The sequence below is a fragment of the Rhinopithecus bieti genome, unplaced genomic scaffold (genome assembly GCF_001698545.2).
Source record: "Rhinopithecus bieti isolate Rb0 unplaced genomic scaffold, ASM169854v2 scaffold_9203, whole genome shotgun sequence".
NCBI lineage: Eukaryota > Metazoa > Chordata > Mammalia > Primates > Cercopithecidae > Rhinopithecus > Rhinopithecus bieti.
The window spans coordinates 703,403-728,132 of NW_016806154.1; the positions used below are offsets into that span (position 1 = coordinate 703,403).

The window sequence follows — 24,730 nt, forward strand, 5'->3', positions numbered from 1 at the left end:
GGACCACGATTTTCCGATGCTGGACACATATTTAAACATCAAGGAATCGACTTGCGACTTTGAAGCGCAAACAATGGGTGGAAATGGACAGAAACTGCCTCCCTGCCCACTTGCAGCGGACTACATAGCCCTGGCAGGCAATTGCTTTAAACAGGCGCCCTCCAAGGGCGTAAGCTAGAGGGGCCCGGGCGGGCGCTTTCCCGTACTTTGACCCTCCCACTTCGTGGGTAGAGGGAGTCCTTCAGTTCAGTCACAACCCTGGGCGCCCCCGGCAGTCTCCGACTCCGGCGCCAGTCAGGTTGTGGGGCGGGCGGCGGGGGTGGCGGCGGAGAGCGCAGGCGCAGAGTCTGCGCCGGCGGCGCCCCTCTCTCCGCACCCCTCCGGGCAGCGCCCGCCTTGATTTTCCCAGGCGAGTGCACGCCCGCCTCAGTCGCCTCTGGGGGCACCTTCCTCGCCGCGACACGCAGGTAACTGGGCCCCGGGAGCCGGTCGGCGGCGGCGGACTGGGACCTTGACCCTGCCTGCCCGGCCGCGCCACAGGGGAGTGAGAGCGGACCCCGAACTCCACACACCAGCGTTTAGCCGCCACACCTAAGGGGCAGAACAGTCTTTTTGGGTAAGGGCCGGGTTGGGGGCGACGCGCCCCGCCCGCTTTGCAGACCTCGGGGTGCTCTGCACGACGCCTGAAAGGCCGCGGGGCCGGCATTTCTCTGCGCTCACCTCCTGGAGAACCGGGACACCGGGACGGCAGGGCCAGCATCGGCTACGGCCGGGTTTCCCGTTTCTTTCCGCTGTCGCGTGTCTGGGCCCTCCTGCAGCGTCCATGATGAAAGCCAGGGGCTGTTGCTTTCCTCTCGCCCAGTAGCCCACCCAAGCAAGGGGTGAGTCCCTGTGGCGTCATGGAATCAATTTCAAATACAAGTTTTAAAAAAGGCTGGATGATTTTAGAAATATGGTCAAGAATTTGTATTTTCCATTACTCTCTTGTCTCATGTCCATGACTATTGAACGCCAGTCTATGGGCGCTGAGATTTTCGTGGTACATCGACGGTTTGTAGAAGTATTTTCCCAAGGGAAGACGAGGGCAAGGGTTAGTGGAGGAAGGGCCTGGTCACGGCCGAGAGTGGCGGAGGAGGCTCAGGGAAAGTCAGCTCAGCCTCCAGCAGCCACGGGGAGGAAAAGGCGAATCTTTCCTGACGGTGCTCTGGGCGCTGTAGAATTTCTACGCCACGTGCACCCATTTGGCCTCATTTGAGAGGAGGAGAGGGTAAAAGGGTCGCGCAGACCGGCAGGAAGTCGTGTTGCGGCGTATGAGGGCTCAGCGCGGACCTGCATCTCGGGCCAGGTTTTCTCCCGGCTCCGCGAGGAGCGAGGCGGAAAGCGCGGCCGAGTGACGATCGAGGGCCCAGAGATAGTAACGCCCAGGGTCCAGAGGGCTGGGGGCAGCTCCCGAGGAACGATCTTCCTCGGCGGGAAAGGACTTGGATCAGGCTTGCCTGTGTCCGTGGTGCTGAAGTGCCTCGCGCGCCCTCGTCGACTGACTTCCTGGGCCGCCGCCTGCGTTGCCCTTCTACTCTGCACCTTTGCCAAAAATAGCCCATCTCCACGGCAGGTGGCCAGAGTGGAGCAGGCCCAACACTGAAACCCATTTCAGACAAGTTGAGGCTGGTTTCCTGAACATAACATGAAAGCAAATGTGGCTTGCCTTGGAGGTACAGATAAGCATATGCATAACAGATTTTATTACCTATGAGAAAGTACACACCATGAGCATAAACAGGAATTCTCACATATACTTATGAAAGATACAGGGATGTGTATTTACACACAAACCTAACACACATGCAAATACACTCATCCCTTTTGAAAACCATCATACACTACAAGCCACACATTTTTTAGAGCTTTTGTAATCCATCTTTATTTTTTGACACTTCTAGTAAATGTGAACTCTGCAGCACCATTTATTTTCATAATCATCTGTTCCAAAGGCACAGAGCCTGTGGATTGAAGTGTTTAGTATTTGGCTGAGCGATTAAGTATTTACACTCATTTAAGTTCCAGAACAAAGTCTAGGAAGATGTAAAATTGATATTGATAGCAAAAAAATTCCTTAAAGCTCAAGGAAAATGAATTAATGTAAATTTTAATAAGAACAACGTATAAATAATCTTATAGAAATTTATAATCTGAAGAACATATGACTAAAATGTATCATAATGCAGACAATTTTAAATATATTGGTGGTATGTGGTTTGTGAAGTTCTTAAAGTTTACATTTGTATTTTCAAAACATTGGTATTGTTTTTTCCTCAAAAAAAATATGCTCATTGTAAGAAATTTAGGTAATAGAGAAATGCATAAACATAGAAAACCATTGTAAACAGATTTTCATTTGGATGAACATACATACATTTTAAATGGACCAATCCTCTATTGGTTGCATTTTTGCTATATAATTTATAATTAATGTCTTTCAAACCAATACATATAAAACTAGGTCATCATTAACAGTTGCATAATATTGATCTGTGTGGACAGAATGTAAGTAATTTAAACAATCCCATAATAATGAACATTTATGTCCAATTTTTTGGACTTTAAAACAATTATTGTGGAAAGAATATGTAACATGAGATCTGTCCTCTGAACAAAAAAATTTTTTCTTTTTTTTGAGACATTGTCTTACTTGTTGCCCAGGCTGGAGTACAGTGGCGTGATCTCCGCTCATTGCAACCTCTGCCTCCCGGGTTCAAGGGATTCTCCTGCCTCAGCCTCTTGAGTAGCTGGCCACCACACCCAGCTAGTTTTTGTATTTTTAGTAGAGAGAGGGTTTTACCATGTTGGCCAGGCTGGCCTTGAACTCCTGTCCTCAGGTGATCTGTCTGCCTCGGCCTCCCAAAGTGCCAGGATTACAGGCGTGTGCCACTGCACCTGGGCCTATCTTTTTAATAAAATTTTAAGTGTACAATACATCATTGTTGATATATATTGTTGATAGATGCAATACTGTATAGCAGATCTTTAGAGCTTATGCGTCTTGCTTAACTGAGTCTTTATGCCTGTTGATTAGTAACTCCTGATTTTCCCCTGCCCTCCAGTCCCTGGAAACCACCATTCTACTCCTTGATTCTGTGACTTGTGACTACTTCCTTTTATTTTATTTATTTTAATTTTAATTTTGTGGGTACATAGGTATATATATTTATGGGGTACATGAGATATTTTGATATAGGGATGCAACATGTTTAATAATCACATCGTGGTAAATGGGGTATCCATCCATCCCCTCGAGCATGTATCCTTTGTTTTTATAAACAATCCAACTATAATGATTTTAAAATGTACAATTAAATTATTATTGACCATAGTCATCCTGTTGTGCTATCAAATACTAGGTCTTATTCATCCTTTCTACTTTTTGTATCCATTAACCATCCCCAGTTTTACCCACACCGCCAACTCTCTCCCACTACCCTTGCCAGCTGTGGTAACCACCATCCTTCTACTCTTTTTTCTGTTTTTTTTTTTTTTTTTTGAAATTGAGTCTTGCTCTTGTTACCCAGGCTGGAAGCTGGAGTGCAGTGGCATGATCTTGGCTCACTGCAACCTCTGCCTTACGGGTTCAAGCGATTCTCCTGTCTTAGCCTCCCAAGTAGCGGGGCTTACAGGCACCTGCCACCACACCTGGCTAATTTTTGTATTTTTAGTAGAGATGGCGTTTTACCATGTTGGCCAGACTGGTCTTGAACTCCTGACCTCAGGTGATTCAGCTGCCTCGGCCTCCCAAAGTGCTGGGATTACAGGTGTGAGCCACTGCGCCCAGCCTACTCTCTATCTCCATGAGTTCAATTGTTTTGATTTTTAGATCCCACAGATAAGTGAAAACACATGAAATTTGTCTTTCTGTGCCTGGCTTATTTCACTTAACATGATGACCTTCGGTTCCATCCATGTTGTTGCACATAACAGGATCTCATTCTTTTTTATGCCTAAATAATACTCCATTGTATATAAGTATTTGTTGATGAACACTCAGGTTGCTTCCAAATCTTGGCTATTGTGAACAGTACTGCAACAAACATGGGAATGCAGATAACTCTTTGATATACTGATTTCCTTTCTTTTGGTTATATATCCAGCAGTGGGATTGCTGGATTGTATGGTTGCTCTATTTTTAGTTTTTTGAGGCACCTCCAAACTGTTCTTCATAGTAGTTGTACTAATTAGTATTCTCACCAACAATGTGTGAGAGTTCCCTTTCTCCACATCCTTGCCAGCATTTATTATTGCCTGGATTTTGGATAAAAGCCATTTTTACTGGAGTGAAATGATATCTCATTGTAGTTTTGATTTGCATTTCTCTGATGATCAACGATGTTGAGCACCTTTTCATATACCTGTTTGCTATTTGTATGTCTTCTTTTGAGAAATGTCTATTCAGATCTTTTGCCACTTAAAAATTGGATTATTAGATTTGTTCTGATAGTTATTTGCCATTCCTTATATATTCCGGTTATTAATCCCTTGTCAGATGGGTAGTTTGCAAATATTTTCTCCCATTCTGTGGGTTGTCTTTTCCCTTTGTTGACTGTTTCCTTTGCTGTGCAGAAGCTTTTAAACTTGATGTGACCCCATTTATTCATTTTTGCTTTGGTTGGCTGTGCTGGTGGGGCATTACTCAAGAAATTTTTGCCCAGAACAATGTCCTGGAGAGTTTTCCCAAGTTTTCTTGTAGTAGTTTTATAGTTTGAAGACTTATATTTAAGTCATTATTCCATTTTATTTGATTTTCTTTTCTTTTTTCTTTTTTTTTCTTTGAGATGGAGTCTCCCTCTGTCGCCCAGGCTGGAGTGCAATGAGTGCCGTGGCTCAATCTCTGCTCACTGCAACTGCCGCCTCCCAGGTTCAAGCAATTCTCCTTCCTCAGCCTCCTAAGTAGCTGGGGTTACAGGCATGTGCCACCATGCCCAGCTATTTTTTTTTTTTTTTTTTTTTTTGTATTTTTAGTAGAGATGGGGTTTCAGCATGTTGGTCAGGCTGGTCTGGAACTCCTGACCTTGTGATCCACCTGCCTTGGCCTCCAAAAGTGCTGGGATTACAGGTTGATTTGGTTTTTCTATGTGGTGAGTGATAGGGGTCTAATTTCATTATTCTGCATATGGTTATTGTTTTCCCAGTATCATTTATTGAAGAGACTGTCCTTTCTCCAATGTATGTCCCCGGCACCTTTGTGGAAAATGAGTTTACTGTAGCTGTATGGATATGTTTCTGGGTTCTCTATTCTGTTTCATGGGTCTATGTATCTGTTTTTATGCCAGTACCATGCAGTTTTGGTTACTATAGCTCTGTAGTATAATTTGAAGTCAGGTAATGTGATTCTTCCAGTTTTGTTCTTTTTGTTCAGGATAACTTTGGCTATTCTGGGTCTTTTGTGGTTCCATATAAATTTTAAGATTTTTTTTTTCTATTTCTGTGAAGAATGTCATTGCTATTTTAACAGGAATTTCATTGAATCTATAGATTGCTTTGGGTAGTATAGACAGTTTAACAATATTGATTCTTCCAATCCATGAACATGAAATATTTTTCCATTTTTTGGTGTCCTTTTAAATTTCTTTCACAAATGTTTTATAGTTTTCTTTGTAGAGATCTTTCACGTCTTTGGTTAATTCTTAGGTGTTTAAGTTGATTTGTGGGTATTGTAAATGGGTTACTTTTTTGATTTCCTTTTCAGATTGTTCACTTTTGGCATATAGAAATGCTGCTGACTTTTGTATGTTGATTTTGTATCCTGCAACTTTACTGAATTTGTTTATCTGTAAATAATAGTTTACTAATAAATTCTAAAGTTCTAACAGTTTTTCAGCGGAGTCTTTAGGTTTTTCCAAATATAAGATCACATCATTTGTAAACAAGGATGATTTGTCATCTTTTCCAGTTTAGATGTCCTTTATTTCTTGCTTTATTATTATTATTATTATACTTTATGTTCTAGGGTACATATGCACAACGTGCAGGTTTGTTACATAGGTATGCATATGCCAGGTTTGTTTGCTGCACCCACCAACTCGTCATTCACATTAGGTATTTCTCCTAATGTTATCCCTCCCCCAGCCCCTGACCCCCCACAGACAGGTGTGTGATGTTCCCCCCCACCCCGTGTCCATGTGTTCTCATTGTTCAACTCCCACCTATGAGTGAAAACACGTGGTGTTTGGTTTTCTGTCCTTGTGGTAGTTTGCTTAGAATGATGGTTTCCAGCTTCATCCATGTCTCTGCAAAGGTGGATGTCCTTTATTTCTTTATGTTATCTGATTGCTGTAGCTAGGACTTCCAGTGCTGTCTTGAGTAACAGTGGTGAAAGTGGCCATCCTTTTTCTAGATCTTATAGGAAAGGCTTTCAGTTTTTCCCCATTCAATACAATACTAGCTGTGGGTCTATCATATGACTCTTTTTTTTTTTTTTTTTTTTGAGACAGAGTCTTGCTCTACTGTTCGGGCTGGAGTGCAGTGGTGCCATCTTGGCTCACAGTAACCTCTGCCCCCCAGGTTCAAGCAATTCTCATGCTTCAGCTTCCCAAGCAGCTGGGACTACAGGCATGCGCCACCATGCCAGGCTAATTTTTTGTATTTTAGTAGAGACAAGGTTCTGCCGTGTTGGCTAGGCTGGTCTCAAACTTCTGGCCTCAAGTGATCTGCCCCCTCAGTCACCCAAAGTGCTGGGATTACAGGCATGAGCCACCATGCCCAGCCACATATGGCTTTTATTATGTTGGGATATGTTCCTTCTATGCCCAGTTTTTTGAGGATTTTTATCATGAAGGGATGATGAATTTTATCAAGTGCTTTTCCAGCATTAATTGAAATGATTATATGGTTTTTGTTCTTCATTCTGTTGATATAATTTATCACATTGATTGCTTCACACATGTTGAACCATCCTTGCATCCCTGGGATAAATCCCACTAGGTCATGATGAATGACTGTTTTAATGTATTATTGAATTTGCTTTACTAGTATTTTGTTGATGATTTTTGCATCAATATTCATTAGAGATATTGGCCTATAGTTTTCTTTCTTTGATGTGTCTTTGTCTAGTTTTGGTATCAGAGTAACACTGGCCTCATAGAGTGAGTTCGGAAGTATTCTCTCCTCCTCTATTTTTGGGAACAGTTTGAGCAGATTAGTATTAATGCTTCCTTAAATGTTTGGTAGAATTCAGCCATCAGGTCCTGGGCTTTTCTTTTCTTTTCTTTTTTCTTTTTTTTTGAGACGGAGTCTCGCAGTGTCACCCAGCCTGGAGTGCAGTGGCACAATCTCTGCTCACTTCAAGCTCCACCTCCTGGGTTCATGCCATTCTCCCGCCTCAGTCTCCCAAGTAGCTGGGACTACAGATGCCCGCCACAATGCCTGGCTAATTTTTTGTATTTTTAGTAGATACAGGGTTTCACCACATTAGTCAGGATGGTCTCAATCTCCTGACCTTGTGATCCACCCGTCTCGGCCTTCCAAAGTGCTGGGATTACTGGCGTGAGATCCTGGGCTTTTCTTTATGGGGAGGAAAAGAACTTTAGGATTCAGTAAAGTTGCAGGATACAAAATCAACATACAAAAATCAGTAGCATTTTATTATAACTTTGATCTTGTTACTTGTTATTGGTCTGTCTAGGTTTCAAATTTCTTCATGGTTCAATCTTGGTAGGTTATATATGTCTAGGAATTTATCCATTTCCTCTAGATTTTCCAATTTATTGGCATATAGTTGCTCATAGTAGCCACAAATGATCCTTTGAATTTCTGTGGTATCAGTTGTAATGTCTCCTTTTTCATCTCTAATTTTATTTTATTTTTTAGAGATACGGTCTGTTACCCAGGCTGGAGTGCAGTGGTGCAATCTTGGCTCACTGCAACCTCTGCCTCCCCTGGCTCAAACAATCCTCTCACCTCAGCCTCCCAAGTAGCTGGGACCACAGGCATGCACCACCACACCTGGCTAATTTTTTATATTTTTGGTAGAGATGAGGTTTCACCATGTTGCCCAGGCTGGTCTCAAACTCCTGAGCTCAAGTGCCTACCTCACCCTCCCAAAGTGCTAGGATTATAGGCATGAGCCACCTTGTCCAGCTGCCTCTGATTTTATTTATTTGGGTCTTCTCTCTTTTTCTTAGTCTGACTAAAGGTTTGTCAATTGTGTGTATCTTTTTAAAAAACCAACTGTTTGTTTCAGTGACCTTTTGTATTGTTTTCCTCATTTCGCTTTCATTTATTTTTGCTGTAATCTTTATTATTTATTTTCTTCTACTAAGTTTTTTCTTTTGAACAGAGTCTTGCTCTGTCATGCAGGCCAAAGCGCAGGGGCATGATTATAGCTCACCATAGCCTCAACCTACTGGTGCCCAAGTGATCCTCCTACCTCAGACTCCCGAGTAGCTGGGACTACAGGTTTGCACCACCACGCCCAGCTAATTTTTGTATTTTTTGTAAGGATGGGGTTTTGCAATGTTGCCCAGGCTGGTCTCAAATTCCCGGGCTCAAGCAATCTGCTGGCCTCAGCCTCTCAAATTGCTGGCCTCTTCTGCTAACTTTGGGTTTGGTTTGCTCTTGCTTTTCTAATTCTTTAAGATGTGTTATTAGGTTACGTATTTGAAGTTTTTCCTTTTTTTTTATGTAGGCACTTACAGCCATAAGTTTCCATCTTAGTACTGCTCTCACTGTATCTCATAGCTTTTGGTATGTTGTGTTTCCATTATCATTTGTTTCACGAAATGTCTCAATTTCCTTAATTTCTTCATTGACCTCTTGGTCATTCAGGAGCATATTGCTTAATTTCCATGTTTAATTTCCATTGCTTAATTTCCAATTTTTTTTTTTTTTTTTTTGAGACAGGGTCTTGCTCTGTCTACCAGTCTGGAGTGCAGTGGCAAGATCTTGGCTCACTGCAACCTCCACCTCCTGGGTTCAAGCGATTCTCCTGCTTCAGCCTCCCGAGTAGCTGGGATTACAGGTGCGCACCACCATGCCCATCTAATTTTTACATTTTCAGTAAAGACGGGGTTTTGCTATGTTTGCCAGGCTGATCTCGAACTCCTGACCTCAGGTGATCTGCCCACCTCAGCCTCCCAAAGGGTTGGGATTACAGGCATGAGCCACTGCACCTGGCCTTTTTAATGTTTTAAGACTTGTTTTGTGACCTAATGTATTCCATTCTTGAGAATGATCCATGTGATGAGGAGAATATGTATTCTACAGTAGTTGGATGAAATGTTCTGTAAATATCTATTAGGTCCATTTGTTCTATATTACAGATTAAGTTCAACGTTTCTTTGTTTATTTTCTGTCTGGATGATCTGTCCAATGCTGAAAGTGGGGTGTTGAAGTCTCCAGTTATTATTGTATTGAGGTCTCTCTCTTTCGCTCTAATGTTTAATTTATATATCTGGGTGCTTCAACACTGGATACATATTTATTTATAGTTGTTATAGCCTCTTGAAGAATTGACCCTTGTATTATTATATAATGACCTTCTTTGTCTCTTCTTAGAGTTTTTGTCTTGAAATCTATCTTGTCTGATATTAGTATAGCTACTCTTGTCCTTTTTTGGTTTTCATTGGCATGGAATATCTTTTTCCATCCCTTTATTTTCAGTCTATGTGTATCTTTATAGGTGAAGTGTGTTTCTTGTAGGAAACAGATTCACTGGGTCTGGCTTTTTAATCCATTCAGCCAGTCTATGTCTTTTGATTGGATAATTTAGTCTGTTTACATTCAATGTTATCAATAAGTAAGGACTTCTGCCATTTTGTTATTTGTTTTCTGGTTGTTTTGTGGTCTTCTCTTCCTTTTTACCTTCCTTCTTGTCTTTTAGTGAAGGTGATTTTCTCTTGTGGCATGATTTAATTTCTTGCTTTGTGTGTATCTGTTGTATGTTTTTTGACTTGAGGTTACCATGAGGCTTGCAAATACTGTCTTTTAACTCATTATTTTAAACTGATGACAACAAAGATTGCATAAACATGCAAAAGAAAACTAATAAAACTCTACACTTAAACTTTATCCTTCTGCTTTTAACTTTTGTTGTTTCTCTTTACATCTGTTGTACTGTCTATGTCTTGAAGTTATTTTTGATTCGTTTATCATTTAGTCTTTCTACATAAGAGTAGTTTACACACCACAATTATAGTGTTATAATGTTCTATGTTTTTCTGTGTGCTAGTGAGTTTTGTACCTTTAGATGGCTTTTTTTTTTTTTTTTTTAGATGGATTCTCACTCTGTCACCAGGCTGGAGTGCAGTGGTGCCATCTCGGCTAACTGCAACCTCTGCCTCCTGGGTTCAGGTGATTCTCCTGCCTCAGCCTCCTGAGTAGCTGGGACTATAGGTGGCCACCACTATGCCCGGCTAATTTTTGTATTTTTAGTAGAGATGGGGTTTCACTATATTGGTCAGGCTGGTCTTGAACTCCTGACCTTGTGATCCGCCCGCCTCAACCTCCCAAAGTGCTGGTGTGAGCCACTGTGCCTGGCCTCCTTTAGATTATTTTTTATTGCTGATTAATGTTCTTTTCTTTCAGATTGAAGAGCTCCCTCTAGCATTTTTTGTAGAAAAGGTCTGGTGTTGATGAAATCCCTCAACTTTTATTTGTCCAGGAAACTATTTCTCCTTCATGCTTGAAGGATATTTTCACCAGCTATACTACTCTAGGGTAAATTTTTTTTCCCCCTTGGCACTTTAAGTATGTCATGCCACTATCTCCTGGCTTGTAAGGTTTCCATTGAAAAGTCTACTGGCACACATATGGGAGCTTCATTATATGTTGTTTCTCTTCTCTTGCTGCTTTTAGGATCCTTTCTTTATCCTTGATCTTTGGGAGTTTGATTATTAAGTGCCTTGAGGTAGTCTTCTTTGGGTTAAACCTATTTGGTGTTCTATAGCCTTCTTGTACTTGAACGTTGATCTCTTTCTCTAGGTTTGGGAAGTTCTCATATTATTTCTTTGAATAAACTTTCTGTCTCTATCTCTTTCTCCATCTCCTCTTTAAGGCCAATAACTCTGAGATTTGCCCTTTTGAGGCTGTTTTCTAGATTTGTAGACATACAGTATTTCTTTTTTTTCTTTTTCTTTTTCTTTTTTTTTGACAGAGTCTCACTCTGTCGCCAGGCTGGGGTGTAGTAGCCCGATCTCAGCTCACTGCAACCTTTGCCTCCTGGGTTCAAGCGATTCTCCTGCCTCAGCCTCCTGAGTAGCTGGGATTACAGGCATGCACCACCACGTCCAGCTTTTTGTATTTTTTTTTTTTTGAGACAGAGTCTTGCTCTGTCACCCAGGCTGAAGTGCAGTGGCGCAATCTTGGCTCACTGCAAGCTCCACCTCCCGGGTTCACACCATTCTCCTGCCTCAGTCTCCCGAGTAGCTGGGACTATAGGCACCCGCCACCATGCCCAGCTAATGCTTTTGTATTTTTAGTAGAGATGGGGTTTCACTGTGTTAGCCAGGATGGTTTCGATCTCCTGACCTTGTGATCCGCCTGCCTCGGCCTCCCAAAGTGCTGGGATTACAGGCGTGAGCCACCGTGCCTGGCCTACTTTTTGTATTTTTAGTAGAGACTGGGTTTCACCACGCTGGCCAGGATGGTCTCGGTCTCCTGACCTGCTGATCCGCCCACGTCAGCCTCCCAAAGTGCTGGGATTACAGGCATGAGCCACCGTACCCAGCCCACATCATTTCTTTTTATTTTTTTTTCTTTTCGCTCTTCTGACAGTGTATGTTCAAATAGCCTGTCTTTAATCTCATTAATTTTTTCTTCTATTTTAAGAGTTCTGCTGTTAAGAGACTCTCATGCATTCTTCAGTATGTCAATTGCATTTTTCAACTTAACACTATTTTATAGTTATAACTATATATGAACTCAATCCACATGCCTGCCATCTTTACTAAAGTGTGTTTAATCATTTTCTAACTGTATAAAATCACTTGCTTTGTATCTCTCTTTTATTTAGGACCCCAAAGTATCAGCAGCTTTACTGAACTCTTTTACTTTAGGAACTCAATGAAGGAAAGAAGAAATATTAGTTGATCTCATTTCCCATTTATTTTGCCTCTGGTTTCTGTGTAACTCTGGCTGGCCACTGTTGTAAATGGGAGTGAAGACCCTGACAAATGAATGAGGCTGCTGAAGAGGATGGTGGACAACAGCCAGATACTCACATTGCTTATTGGATTCCCTCACTTCAGAGTTAGGAGATACAAGACAGAGTTAGGTTGCACAATTGTGACAATCAAAGCTCTGCACTACAACTAATTAGATCCAGAATTAGAGATGCTTGGTTAAGAAGGTGACTTTCTCCAAAGCATATCAGCTAAGCCAGAGGACTCATTCATTCTCCCAGCATTTGTTGAGTCTTACACTGAGCTAGGATTTGGAGATACTAAGAAGAAAGATAAAGACATAATGCCTTTTCTTGGAGTGGTAACACTTTATCAGGGGATACTGGTATATAGGCACCTCACAATGATACAGTATGTCAACGATGAATGTAGAGCCCTGTAGAAAGTGTTCTAGAATCCAGAGAATGAACAGATTGTTCAGTGAGGGGTTTTACAAGTAGGTCACCAGGAAAGTTTTAGACACGTGGGTGGGAATTTGCCGGAGATTGCTTTGTTGGGCATTAAGTAGCTGATAATCTCAAGTTGTAAGAGTGGCCTGGAAGGTGACAGCCTGGGTTTGAAGCCTGACTGCACTATTTAGCACCTTGGTAAGCTTGGGCAAGTCACCAAACCTTGCTGAGCTTCATTTAAGTTTTTTTTTTTTTTTAAAAAAAGAGTAATATTAGTACCTACCTTGTTGAACTTGTGGGTTTAAGTGAGATAATACATGTAAAGTGCTTGAGTCTAGTCTTTTTTTTTTTTTGCCTATTTAAAGAATTGCATGTAAATCACTCTGCACAAATAATTATTATTCCTGTTGTCAGAGCTCTCAAGGGTTAAAACACTGTATAAACTCTTTGTGTCTTCTGCATTTGTGTGATCATTCTTTTAATCTAGAAGTTTTTCTTTTAGTGCAGTTTAAATCTCAAACTGCTCCTTTTTACCAATTCTCATGCTATCCTAAAACAAATTAGTTCTAGGCTGAAATTGTCATTACTTTTGCTTTGTTCTCCCATATTCTGATGTTAAAGCAAATCTATAGTTAATTGTATAATTTCCTTCCTTTAATGTGCATAGTACTTATTGTGTCTGTTTTGTGGCACTTATTACCATACATCTTTTCTCACCCATTAACATGTATGTTCCTTAAGAGAAAGCTTATGTCTTCTTGGTCTTGTCTCTTATAATGTCTTAGCATGGTGCCTTCCACATCACAGGCACTCATAAATACTGACTGAAGGAATAATCATGAATGCATGAGATTGCAAGATAGCTGATGTGATCTCAGACTGCCTTCATAGAAACAAAATCTCCCTGAACAGGACAAAGTATAGAAACTGAGGAGAGTGGTTAAGATGGTGAGAGGACTGAAAGCCATGATTATACATGGAATAATTGAAAACCCGGGGGATATTCAGTTTGGAGAAGAGGAAACTTACAGTGGGAGAACTTAGTTGAGGAGGGTAGGGAATAGTAGTTTCTGTTATCGAAATGTCATGTGGAAGAGGGAATCAATTTGTGACCTCAGAAGACATGTATAGTAGCAGCCTCTGGAAATTACATGGAGAAAGATTTTGACTCACTGTTAAAAAGTAACTTTCTAACAATCAGGAATGACTTCCAATTGGCTGTTCTGAGGAGGAGTGTTTCCTGTCATTGTAGGCGGTCAATCAGAAACTACTATTTGATGGGGATGCTATAGAGCAGTGATCCCCAACCTTTTTGACACCAGGGACTGGTTTCATGGAAGATAGTTTTTCCATGGAAGGAGTCAGCGGGGTGGGGGGTGTGCTCACTAATGGTTTCAGAATGAAACGGTTCCACCTCAGATCATCAGGCATTAGTCTCATAAGGAACATGCAACCTAGATCCTTCACATGCACAGTTCACAATAGGGTTTGTGCTCCTATGAGAATATAATGCCACTGCTGATCTGACAGGAGGCGGAACTCCGGCGGTAATGCTCACTCGCTCTCCACTCACCTCCTGTTGTGTGTCCTAGTTCCTAACAGGCCACGGACCAGTACTAGTTCATGCCCTGAGAGTTGGGACCCCTGCTGTAGAGAGAGGTACAGTTACTCTCACAGGAATTGGAGTAGATGATCCCCCAAAGACTTTTAAACTCTCATGGTCTTTAATTCTATGTATTGTAATATATATTAACATACATATTTAATAAAGGTTAATCATATACAATGCTATTGTATTGTATATAGTATTGTATAGTTACCATATACAGTAGCATTGTATATATGTATACATTGTATATATGTATACATTGTATATATGTATACATTGTATATATATGTATATACATATATGTTAATATATGTATATATTTATGTATTGCATATTCTCATTATCACCATATTCCCTAAATTAATGAAAGGTGAAAATAGATTTTTAAAAATTTGATCTTGGATTATTTAAAAAATATTACTAACATGTCTTTTGCTTGGGGACACTAGTATATAAAACATTATATGAACAGTGTTTAAATTGCAATAAACAAATTTACATTGTTGTTGGCATGTCAAATGCAAGTAAATACTATTTTAATTTCTTTGTTAAATCTAAAAGGAGAAAAGTGAGCCAGAGTCAACTCATCCCAATTCAGATGAATTGTGTGTTTATTGTTTATTTATTTTTGAGACGGAGTTCCACTCTTGTGACTGAGGCTGCACTGCGATGGCATGATCTCTGCTCACTGCAACCTTGGCCTCCCGGATTCAAGCAATTCTCATGCCTCAGCCTCCTGAGTAGCTGGGATTACAGGCACCTGCCACCACAGCCAACTGATTTTTGTATTTTTAGTAGAGACAGGGTTTCACCATGTTGGCCAGGCTGGTCTTGAACTCCTGACCTCAGGTGATCAGATTGCCTTGGCCTCCCAAAGTTTGGGATTGCAGGTATGAGCCACTGCGCCTGGCCAAATTGTGTGTTTAAAATTCAGGACTTCACCACCACCACCACCACTGTCTATCACCATCATTGCTAACATATATCTAGCATTTATTATGTGTCTAGCTCTATTATAAACATACCACAAATATTAATTCATGTACTTTTCTCCAAAATCGAAAGAATTAAATACTGTTATTGCCATTTTCTTAACTTTTTATTTTGAAATAATTTCAAACGTACGTAAAAGTTGCAAATATAGTACAACAAACTCCTGAGTAAAAGATAACTCTTTTATTATTCTTCACCCAAGTTCTCCAATTGTAAACATTTTACATTTGTTTTGCCATTCATTCTCTTTTTCTGAACCAATTGAAGTAAGTTGCAGAGGTGATATTCAATTATCCCTAACTACTTAAGTGTTTTCCTTTAAGACAAGACCCTCTCCTGCATAACCACAGTATTATCACCAAAATCGGAAATTTAACATTGATATAATTCCTCTAATCCACAGACCACATTCAAAATTTGTCATTTGGCCTAACAGTTTCCTCTTTGAAAAAATATTTCTTACTTTTGGTCTAGAATCAAAGTCAGGATTATGAATTGCATTTAATTGTTATGTCTCTGTAATCTTTAATTTGTGACATTTCCTCAATCCTTCCTTGTTTTTAGTGATCTTGACATTTTGAGTTCAGGCCTTTCTTTTTTTCTCCTTCCTTCCTTCCTTCCTTCCTTCCTTTCTTTCTTTCTTTCTTTTTCTTTCTTTCTTGTCTTTCTGTCTTTCTGTCTTTCTTCTTTTCTTCCTTTTTCCTTTCTTCTTTTTTTCTCTTTCTTTCTTTTTTTCTCTCTCCCTTTCCTTCCTTTCCATTTCTTTTCCTTTTTTTCTTTTTTAACAGGGTCTTGCTCTGTCACCCAGGTGGGAGTGCAGTGGTGCAATCATGGCTCACTACAACCTCAACCTCCAGGGCTTCAGTGCAATCCTCCCACCTCAGCCTCCAGAGTAGCTGGGACNTTTCTCTCTCTCTCTCTCACTTTCTTTTTTTTTGTAGAGTTCCTCATTTTAGGTTTGTGTGATGTTTCTTCATGATTAGATTCAGGTGATACATTTTTTGGCAGGAATGTGATATAAGTGAAATTGTATTCTTCCAAGTGTATTCTATTAAAAGGCACATAATATTGACTTGTCTTTTTGCTGGTGATGTTAACTTTGATGGCTTAAGGTGATAATTTCTCCACTGTTAAGTTATTCTCTTTCCCTTTGAATTAATAAGTATTTTGTAGGAGGACACTTTAAGGCTATGTAAACATCCGGTTTCTTAAACTTTCACTTGCTTATTTTATGATTCTTGCATAAATTGTTACTAGGATGATTGCCAAATTGTAGTTTTTCCAATTACAACATTTGTTTTCCATTTACTAGTTGGGATTATATTGTACAGAAGTTTTTTCCTCTCCATTCTTATTTGCTTATTTCCATCAGCATGGACTTGTGGATTTCTATTTTACCCAATAGATTATAAGCCATTACTGTCACCATTGGTTTTGATGCTGAAAATGCTCCAGTTCCAGCCATTGGGATACCCTTCAAGCCAGTTCCTGTGTCCTTTTGACATCTCTATATCATTCTGAGAGTACTTTCTTTGGGGTGCAAGACATTTCAGGCTCTTCTGGTATTTTTTCTGCCACAATCATTGCAGTTATTTCATCAGCTGTTTCTCCACCGAGCTCTGGTTCCTTTTACTTGAGAATGCATTTTTACAACCAAGATCTGGATGCTAGGTGTGGTCATTGCTACTGGTGTGTTACTGTTTTTAGGTCATTTTAGCAGAGCTAGGAAATTCTCACACACACACACACACACACACACACACACCCCTATATGTATTTATATATTTGTCTATTTATATTAAAACTCATGAATTTACTCCAATATCTCTAGCTCTACTCCAACACTACAGGGTTCATTCTAGTCTTCACCCTTATTGTATTTGTAACTTCCTTCTCTCTTGGTAAAAAAAAATCTGACTTCCATTATCCTCGATATATTTAACTATTTACTCATTCTTCTTTTATGTAACCAATCTCCTGACCTCACAGGCCAACTCCTTAATTGTTCCTCAGACTCAGGCCTGCTTATCCCACCAGTCTCTTCCCAACATAAATCAAACAACTAGAAAATTGTGGAGCAGAAATTCAAACCTCAGTGCTGTAATTACTTGATAGAGAGCCCTTTATTAGGTCTTCAACACCAATGGAGTTGATTTGTGAAACAGCTTCTATGAAAATGCTCATGGAAAAAAAGGCCCTTGGGCTAATGAGAAGATTTATCCAGGCAGAATGTCAGCCCCAGAGATGTGCCTTCCATAAGAAGCTTGGGAGCATCAAGCCAAATGCTACTACCTGCCAAGAACCACAGCAAGGGGATTCTCCAAAATTGGTGAGGTTCAGGGACCAGATAGCCAGCACTACCAGTGCCATAAATATCCCACTGTGTTTTATCATATCAAGAGTACATTTCATTAAGATGTAAATATATTACTTTGCTATATTTCTATAGAGGGAAATATTGCTTTTATTACAGATTCTTAGATTAAAATTCTAGGAGATGGATGATGGTGTCTCCTGTTTTAGTGCTGACTTCATTTCCTGGTCCAGAAGATCAGAAATCTGTTCATGTTTTAGAGAACAGCATGAGGTCCATCTGTTCAGGTCAGATTTTTCCACATTAACATAAAGATTTATGGGGTGGTAACTTATGTAAGAAAAGCCAAAGGTAATTATATGCTTTGCTGCCATTTGGAACCTACATTATGTTTTTGGTTAGTAATGAAAATATACTAGTATATATCTACACACACACACACACACACACACACACACATATACAGAATTATTTCAAACACTATGATAAAGTCATCCTCTTCAGTTTGTATAATATTTCACCTCTGTTTTGGTTTACGCACCAGACACCATTCATTCAAATTTTCTCTGTAATATAGTCTGTTTATGTACAGTTTTCCTTCCAACAGAAGGCACAGAAATAAAAGAGCTACAATTGGCTTCTTGGGTGACTATTTTAGTGTGACTGAAATACAGAGTAATGATTTTTTTCCTCTGATGAAAATAGCTTGATTTTTTTTTTCAGATTTTAAAGGAAATATATACTTATATGAAAAATAAACAGAAAAGAGAGAAAATACCATATAATTGAATTTCCACCATTTGCAAGGATAAATAGAATCACATCATGAATACTCATTGACATCTTTCTTTTTACTCAGCAATATGACATGAGGGTTTTCTTATATCAATATATATATACATATAAATTACCCTTTTAGATGGCTGCATATTACATTAATGATTTTCTTTAACCAGCATCCCATTAATGAGCAGTTCATTTCCAATTTTTCATTGTATAAAGAAAGCCATGATGAATATTCTTGCATGCACATCTTTATATACTTTACTGGTGATGATCTTAAGATATATCCCTGAAAATAGCATTGCTGGGTCAAAGAGTTCACATAATTTTACATTTTGACACATGTTCCTGGTAAAATTAACTTTTTTTTTTTTTTTTTTAAGACAAAGTCTTGCTCTGTCACCCAGGCTGGAGTGCAGTGGTACAATTTTGGCTCACTGCAACCTCTGTTACCTGGCTCAAGCAATCCTCCAGCCTCAGCCTCCCATGTAGCTGGGACTACAGGTGGGAGTCATCATGCCCAGATCATTTTTGTTTTTTGTAGAGTTGGGTTTTTGCCATGTTGCCCAGGCTGGTCTCAATCTCCTGAGCTCAAAGTGATCTGCCTCCCAAAGTGTTAGGATTACAGGCATGAGCCACTGTGCCCGGCCATAAAATTAACTCTTGATGAGGTGAATTACAGTATGTATAGTCTTATATATAATGTCCCTGTCAATGACAGAACTTGGTAAAGTCTCTTTTTAACTTTGCAGTAGTATTTATATATACATATATATATAATGCACACACACGTGTGTGCTTGTGCATGCATGTTCTCCTATAGACATTAAAGGAGTGCAGTGATTTTAATAAATCTAGGTGTGCTACTTAACCAATCAGGTATTGTTAGGTTTATTCAAAATTTGACCTATGGTTTGGTCTGAAACGATGGCATCTGGTAACCATTTCTTATCTTTACGTTGATTTTAATGAAATATGGTATATGGGAAGAGGTGACCGAGTTGTAATTTTAGTGAGTGGTATCTATGGTGTGAAGAATCAATGGTGTCAATAGTATGAAGAATCAGTTATGATTAAGCCAAACCAAATTTGTAAACTTTTGAATTGATTCATGTGGTATATTTTAAAGTTTTCACCACAAGGAGGAGTTCAGGGTTGGCTTTTTTGTGGATAAATAGTAGCAAAAACAAGACAAATGTGAGCATGTGGCGCATGTGTTTGAAGGATTTGATAGTAGCTTCTGTTGATCCTGGGGTGTTCTTTTTTAGTTCAGGAACTGATGCGTATCCTGGGCAGTTGGAAGCCTTCTTTGAACTCAGCTGGGCTGCCCTGATGATCTCTCAAGAGTTAGGTAAATTACAAACAACCAAGAAGTACAACTTTAACATGCATATTGGAACAGCCCAGTAATTTTACATTTAATTAGCATCTAACCTAAATGGGTATTTAACTATTTAAATAGAAACATAAAAAATCATGGAAATAGAAAAGGATCATTTTATTCCTGCTTCTCCCCCTTCTAGTGATGGCTCCTTCCTACCCTTAACAGCTTCACCCAGTACAGCTGAATTTAAAGCTGCTGACTCACAGCAAGGTGATTCTGCTTTTTTTTTTTTTTAAACAGAAGGAAAGTTAAGCAGTAGATGATAAATATGTGTTCATTGAGGATGGCATATTTTATGCAAATTGATAAGTCCACTGATTCGAAGATTAGAAAGGCTCTTTCCTGGAAAGGGAAGTGTCGATTATAAATGCTGAAAGACTTGCATACTTGCATTCTAGCAAGTTCTTAGCTGCCAGTCGACACATTCATCACCGTGTGCCAAAATGGATTTTAAAATGTCACAACACAAATTGCTCTGCTCCAAATCAAGCACCATCACAGTCACACAAGCCAAACCAACCTGCTTGTTTAAAAGTGCCACATAAAGCTTTTTTTTCAATCTCAGTTAACCTTTTCCTTTCCTGGTATGCATGGTTTATTACAGTCTCCTAAAGTCATGAACCATGACTGAGTAAAGCGAGGCCAGGCTTCTCCCTTTGACTTTGCCTATACAGCAACTAACTGGTCCAGGTGCTTTCAAACTAATGATAAGACTAAATGTTTAGCCCAGCTCTAACCAGCCTGATAACTCTCACCCCTACTTTTTGCCTCATACCTTCTGCTCTCATTTGTTTCTTTTGTTTTTCTCAATCTTTTCCCTCCCAGAGCCAGCTGTTGATTTCTAGAAGCTACTGCATAGCCCAATAGCCCCTGACTATTCCTTCCCTAATTTTCTGCTTTAGAACTGTCAGTGGAGTATCCAGCTCAAACCTGGGCTAGCCCACCTGTTTGATGCTTCTCTTTCCAGCCCCTACCTCAATACCATCACATCTGTTTTCTTACCTTCCCTCATCTCCAAGTCCCTTAGCTGTAATTTCCACCCCCTCCTATAACCCAGACTGACACAGCTCGGCAAAATCCTCAGGTCTGTCTACCATTCTCCTACAGTCTAGCTCAGCCCAAAATTTCTTAGTCCCCTTAGATCACATTCTACCGTGCTCCTCCCAACATGGCCCACTCTGGAATCCAGTATCCACTACTTTTCCTAGTCCAACTAAGCAGCCTTCATCCCCAGCCTAATTGGTTGGGGGGACTGCCACACCTTCAGCTTCAGTGTATCCTCCCTCTTGGGAAGCTTCTGCTTTTCAACCCAAAATAAGGGTTCTCTTGTACCCAGGTAGCCCTCTTTTAAGCTGATTTTGGCTAGCATGCCAAGGAGCTTATCATTCAGCCTAGTGTGCCCAGAATTTTTTCTAGGCTGAAATGAGTGAGCTGTCATCCAGTTCTGGCACTCTTATGCCTCCGTTAGTACTGCAGGGAGTCATCCTCAAAGAGGATATCACCACTGACCTGTCACCAGAAAGGCACAGTGATGATGAAAATTTGGACTGATTCATCCATATTCTTCCCCTGGTTGTTGCCCTTCTTTTCTTTCTTCTTCTTCCTCCTCCTCCCCTCCCTCCCTCCCTCTCTCTCTCTCTCCCTCCCTTCCTTCCTTCTCCTCCTTCATTTTTTCTCTCTTTCTCTTTTCTTTCTGTCTCCCTCTCCCTCTCTCTCTTTTTTCTTTCTTTTCTTTTCTTTTGGCAGAGTCTCACTCTGTCATCCAGGCTGGAGTACAGTGCGTGATCTCGGCTCACTGCGACCTCTGCCTCCCTGGTTCAAGCGATTCTCCTGCCTCAGCCTCCCTGGTAGCTGGGACTATAGGCGCATTCCACCATGCCTGGCTAATTTTTTTATTTTTAGTAGAAATGGGGTTTCACCATGTTGGCCAGGCTGGTCTCGAACTCCTGACCTCAGGTGGTCTGCCCGTCTCAGCCTCCCAAAGTGCTGGGATTACAGATGTGAGCCACTGTGCCTGGCCTTTTCTTTTCTTTTCTTTTTTTTTTTTTTTTTTTGAGATAGGGTCTCAGTCTGTTGCCTAGGCTGTAGTGATAGTGGTGTGATTTTTTTTTTCTTTTTCTTTTTTTGAGGCCGGAGTCTCGCTCGTCGGGCCGGGCGCCTTGGAGTGCAGTGGCCGGATCTCAGCTCACTGCAAGCCTCCGCCTCCCGGATTTACCATTCTCACTGCCTCAGCCTCCTGAGTAGCTGGGACTATCAGGCCGCGCCGCCACCGGGTCGCCCGCCTAGTTTTTTTTTTGATTTTTTAGTAGAGAACGAGGTTTCCCGTGTTAGCCAGGATGGTCTCCCCGATCTCCGCTGACTCGTGCCGCTCGTCTTGGCCTCCCAAAGTGCTGGGATTACAGGCTTGAGTCACTGCGCCCGGCCTTTTTTTTTTTTTAAGAGACAGTTTCACCATTTTGCCCAGGCTGGTCTCGAACTCCTGAGCTCAAAGTGATCTGCCTGCCTCTGCCTCCCAAAGTGCTGGGATTGCAGGCATAAGCCACCATGCCCCACCCCTCCCCTGGTTCTTCTAAGCAAGAGGATGCATTTGCAAGATGGTTGGCAGGGTCAGGAGTGCAGTCAGTGGCTATGGAAACAAAAGTTAGTTGTTGCTATGGTAATACAGAGCTGCACTCTATCTAAAGGATGGACACAGCACCAAAACTAGATTCCAGAATGTAACAAACTTATCATTCCTCAGACTCTCAAACTAAATTTTTTTCTCAAGAACAACGAGCTCATGGATAGAATGAAAGACTTCATATCCTACTAATTTTTGAGTCAGGTATCAGTTCCCTACTGGCCAATAATGTGAATATAAATATCAGAGTTGATCCCCAAAAGAACATTTTTAGCATAAATACCTAAGTCACCATCAGACAGTCATGTCCACAAATTGTGTGGAAAACCCCAGTTTGTAGTCAAAGTCTAAAATTATATCCTTTTACTCTGAAAATCTAAAATGTAGAAGAGAATCACTTCTGACTAGTATAAACAAAAGTAATAAGCAATCATTTTAATACAGGATTTAATAAGTTGTCTTAATATTTCTGATAAATATTCAGATGACTACTTTGAAGTATTTTGAAATAAAGATACTTTTCATATGTCATAAAGCTACTTTTAATATATTAACATTTATTGCTCTTGAGTTCAAAGTATATCTTATTCTAGCCACCAAAACATTTAGAAAATAGAAAAAAAGGTAAAAACTAATTTTTTTGTTTCTTACATTCCAGACACTTAATACCCTTACCCCATTCACTGAATGCAATTCATTGCTATTTCCTTGTTTTGTCCTTTTGAGTGGTTCGGGATCTGCTTCAAATGACTAAGAGATGTGAGTAATAGGGTTCAACGTCTTTCTTATTTTCAGATTTAAAGCTCTTCAATGATGTAGCTCAAAATGAAAGTTCTTTCAATCCAACAACTTTGCAGAGCTGCTGATCCCTCTCCCAGGTGAATCCTGGCCAGGCCTTTCTGACAATCCTGGGATACCCTGGGGCCAGTATAGAGTTCAAGGGCAGACCAGACTGGCAGAGGGGTTCCTGAGGGACCTGGAACCAGCATCACCAGCATAGTCAGAATTGCAACCTAGTGGCAAAGATAACTGTGAGAACAATCTCAAAGGTGGGGCCAGGACAGAAATGGTAGAATAAATAGCAGAGCTTGTGATGGCTATTATAGGATAGGACAAAGCTCAAGGAGCAGTTGTAGAATGCAGTTCAGGACAAAGTCATTATTTTTGTTTAATCAACTTTTATTAAATGTGCTCTGTGTGCCAGGAACGCAAATATGAATGAGAGCTCTCTTGCCATCATGGAATTCACAAAGGAGACTGTGACTTGGCATGCCCCCTTCAGATGGCGCCTGGATTTGTTGGAGGAGTGGACATGGCAGCTTAAATGAGCCATCTTGGGCTGTGCACAACCCAGAAATTTCGAAGTGTGCCAATGTGTCTGTCTAGTATCATTGTGGGAGGATGTAGAGTCATTCTATGATTGTTTCTGATGTCTCTGTGGCTCTGAGTCTTTTTAGAAGGAGTACTTTAAAAATCAGAGTTCTGGGTCGGGCGCGGTGGCTCAGGTGTGTAATCCCAGCACTTAGGGAGGTTGAGGCGGGCGGTTCACTTGAGGCCAGGAGTTCGAGACCAGCTTGGCCAATGTGGCAGAACCCTGTCTCTACTAAAAAAAAAAAAATACAAAAATTAGCCGGGTGTGGTGGCACACACCTATAATCCCAGCTGCGTGGGAGGTTGAGGCAGGAGAATCCCTTGAGCCCAGTAGGTAGAGGTTGCAGTGAGCTGAAATTGCTCCACTGCACTCCAGCCTGGGCGACAGAGTGAGATCCCATCTTAGAAAGGCCAGGCGCAGTGGCTCAAGGTTGTAATCCCAGCACTTTGGGAGGCCGAGGTGGGCGGATCACCTGAGTTCAGAAGTTCGAGACCAGCTTGGCCAACATGGTGAAACCCTCTCTCTACTTAAAAATACAAAAATTAGCTGGGCATGGTGGTGCACGCCTGTAGTCCCCGCTACTGAGGAAGCTGAGGCAGGAGAATCCCTTGAACCCAAGAGGTGGAGGTTGAGGTGAGCTGAGATTGCCCCACTGCACTCTAACCTGGGTGGCAGAGTGGGACTCTGTCTCAAAACAAAACAAAAAAATCAGAGTTCTGAGTGAATTTTACTATGTACACGTTGACACTTACCCTTTGCCCTGAGCCTAGCTGAGCCTAGATGAAGGTTTGAATAGAAGTTATTGGAAAAACATGCCAAAATGTAAAGACCATCGAGGCTAGGAAGAAACTGCATCAACTAACGAGCAAAATAACCAGTTAATATCATAATGGCAGGATCAAGTTCACACATAACAATATTAACCTTAAATGTAAATGGACTAAATGCTCCAATTAAAAGACACAGACTGGCAAACTGGATAAAGAGTCAAGACCCATCAGTCTGCTGTATTCAGGAGACCCATCTCACATGCAGAGACATACATAGGCTCAAAATAAAGGGATGGAGGAAGATCTACCAAGCAAATGGAGAACAAACA

At 40.8% G+C, this 24,730-nt stretch overlaps 1 protein-coding gene across 6 annotated transcripts in view; it reads left to right on the forward strand.

The window, feature by feature from the left end:
• The first annotated feature begins 268 nt into the window (after positions 1-268).
• Positions 269-24,730, forward strand: part of SLC35G2 (solute carrier family 35 member G2) — a 40,101-nt gene continuing 15,639 nt past the window's right edge. The window contains exons 1-2 of one of the 6 annotated variants that reach the window (XM_017874847.1): positions 12,599-12,754; positions 17,383-17,487. The gene's annotated coding sequence lies outside the window, so the exon portion shown is untranslated. Of the gene's footprint in view, positions 882-12,598; positions 12,755-17,382; positions 17,488-17,687; positions 17,760-24,730 lie in introns of those variants that run through there. The other 5 variants (XM_017874842.1, XM_017874844.1, XM_017874843.1 and 2 more) reach the window with 5 other exon arrangements.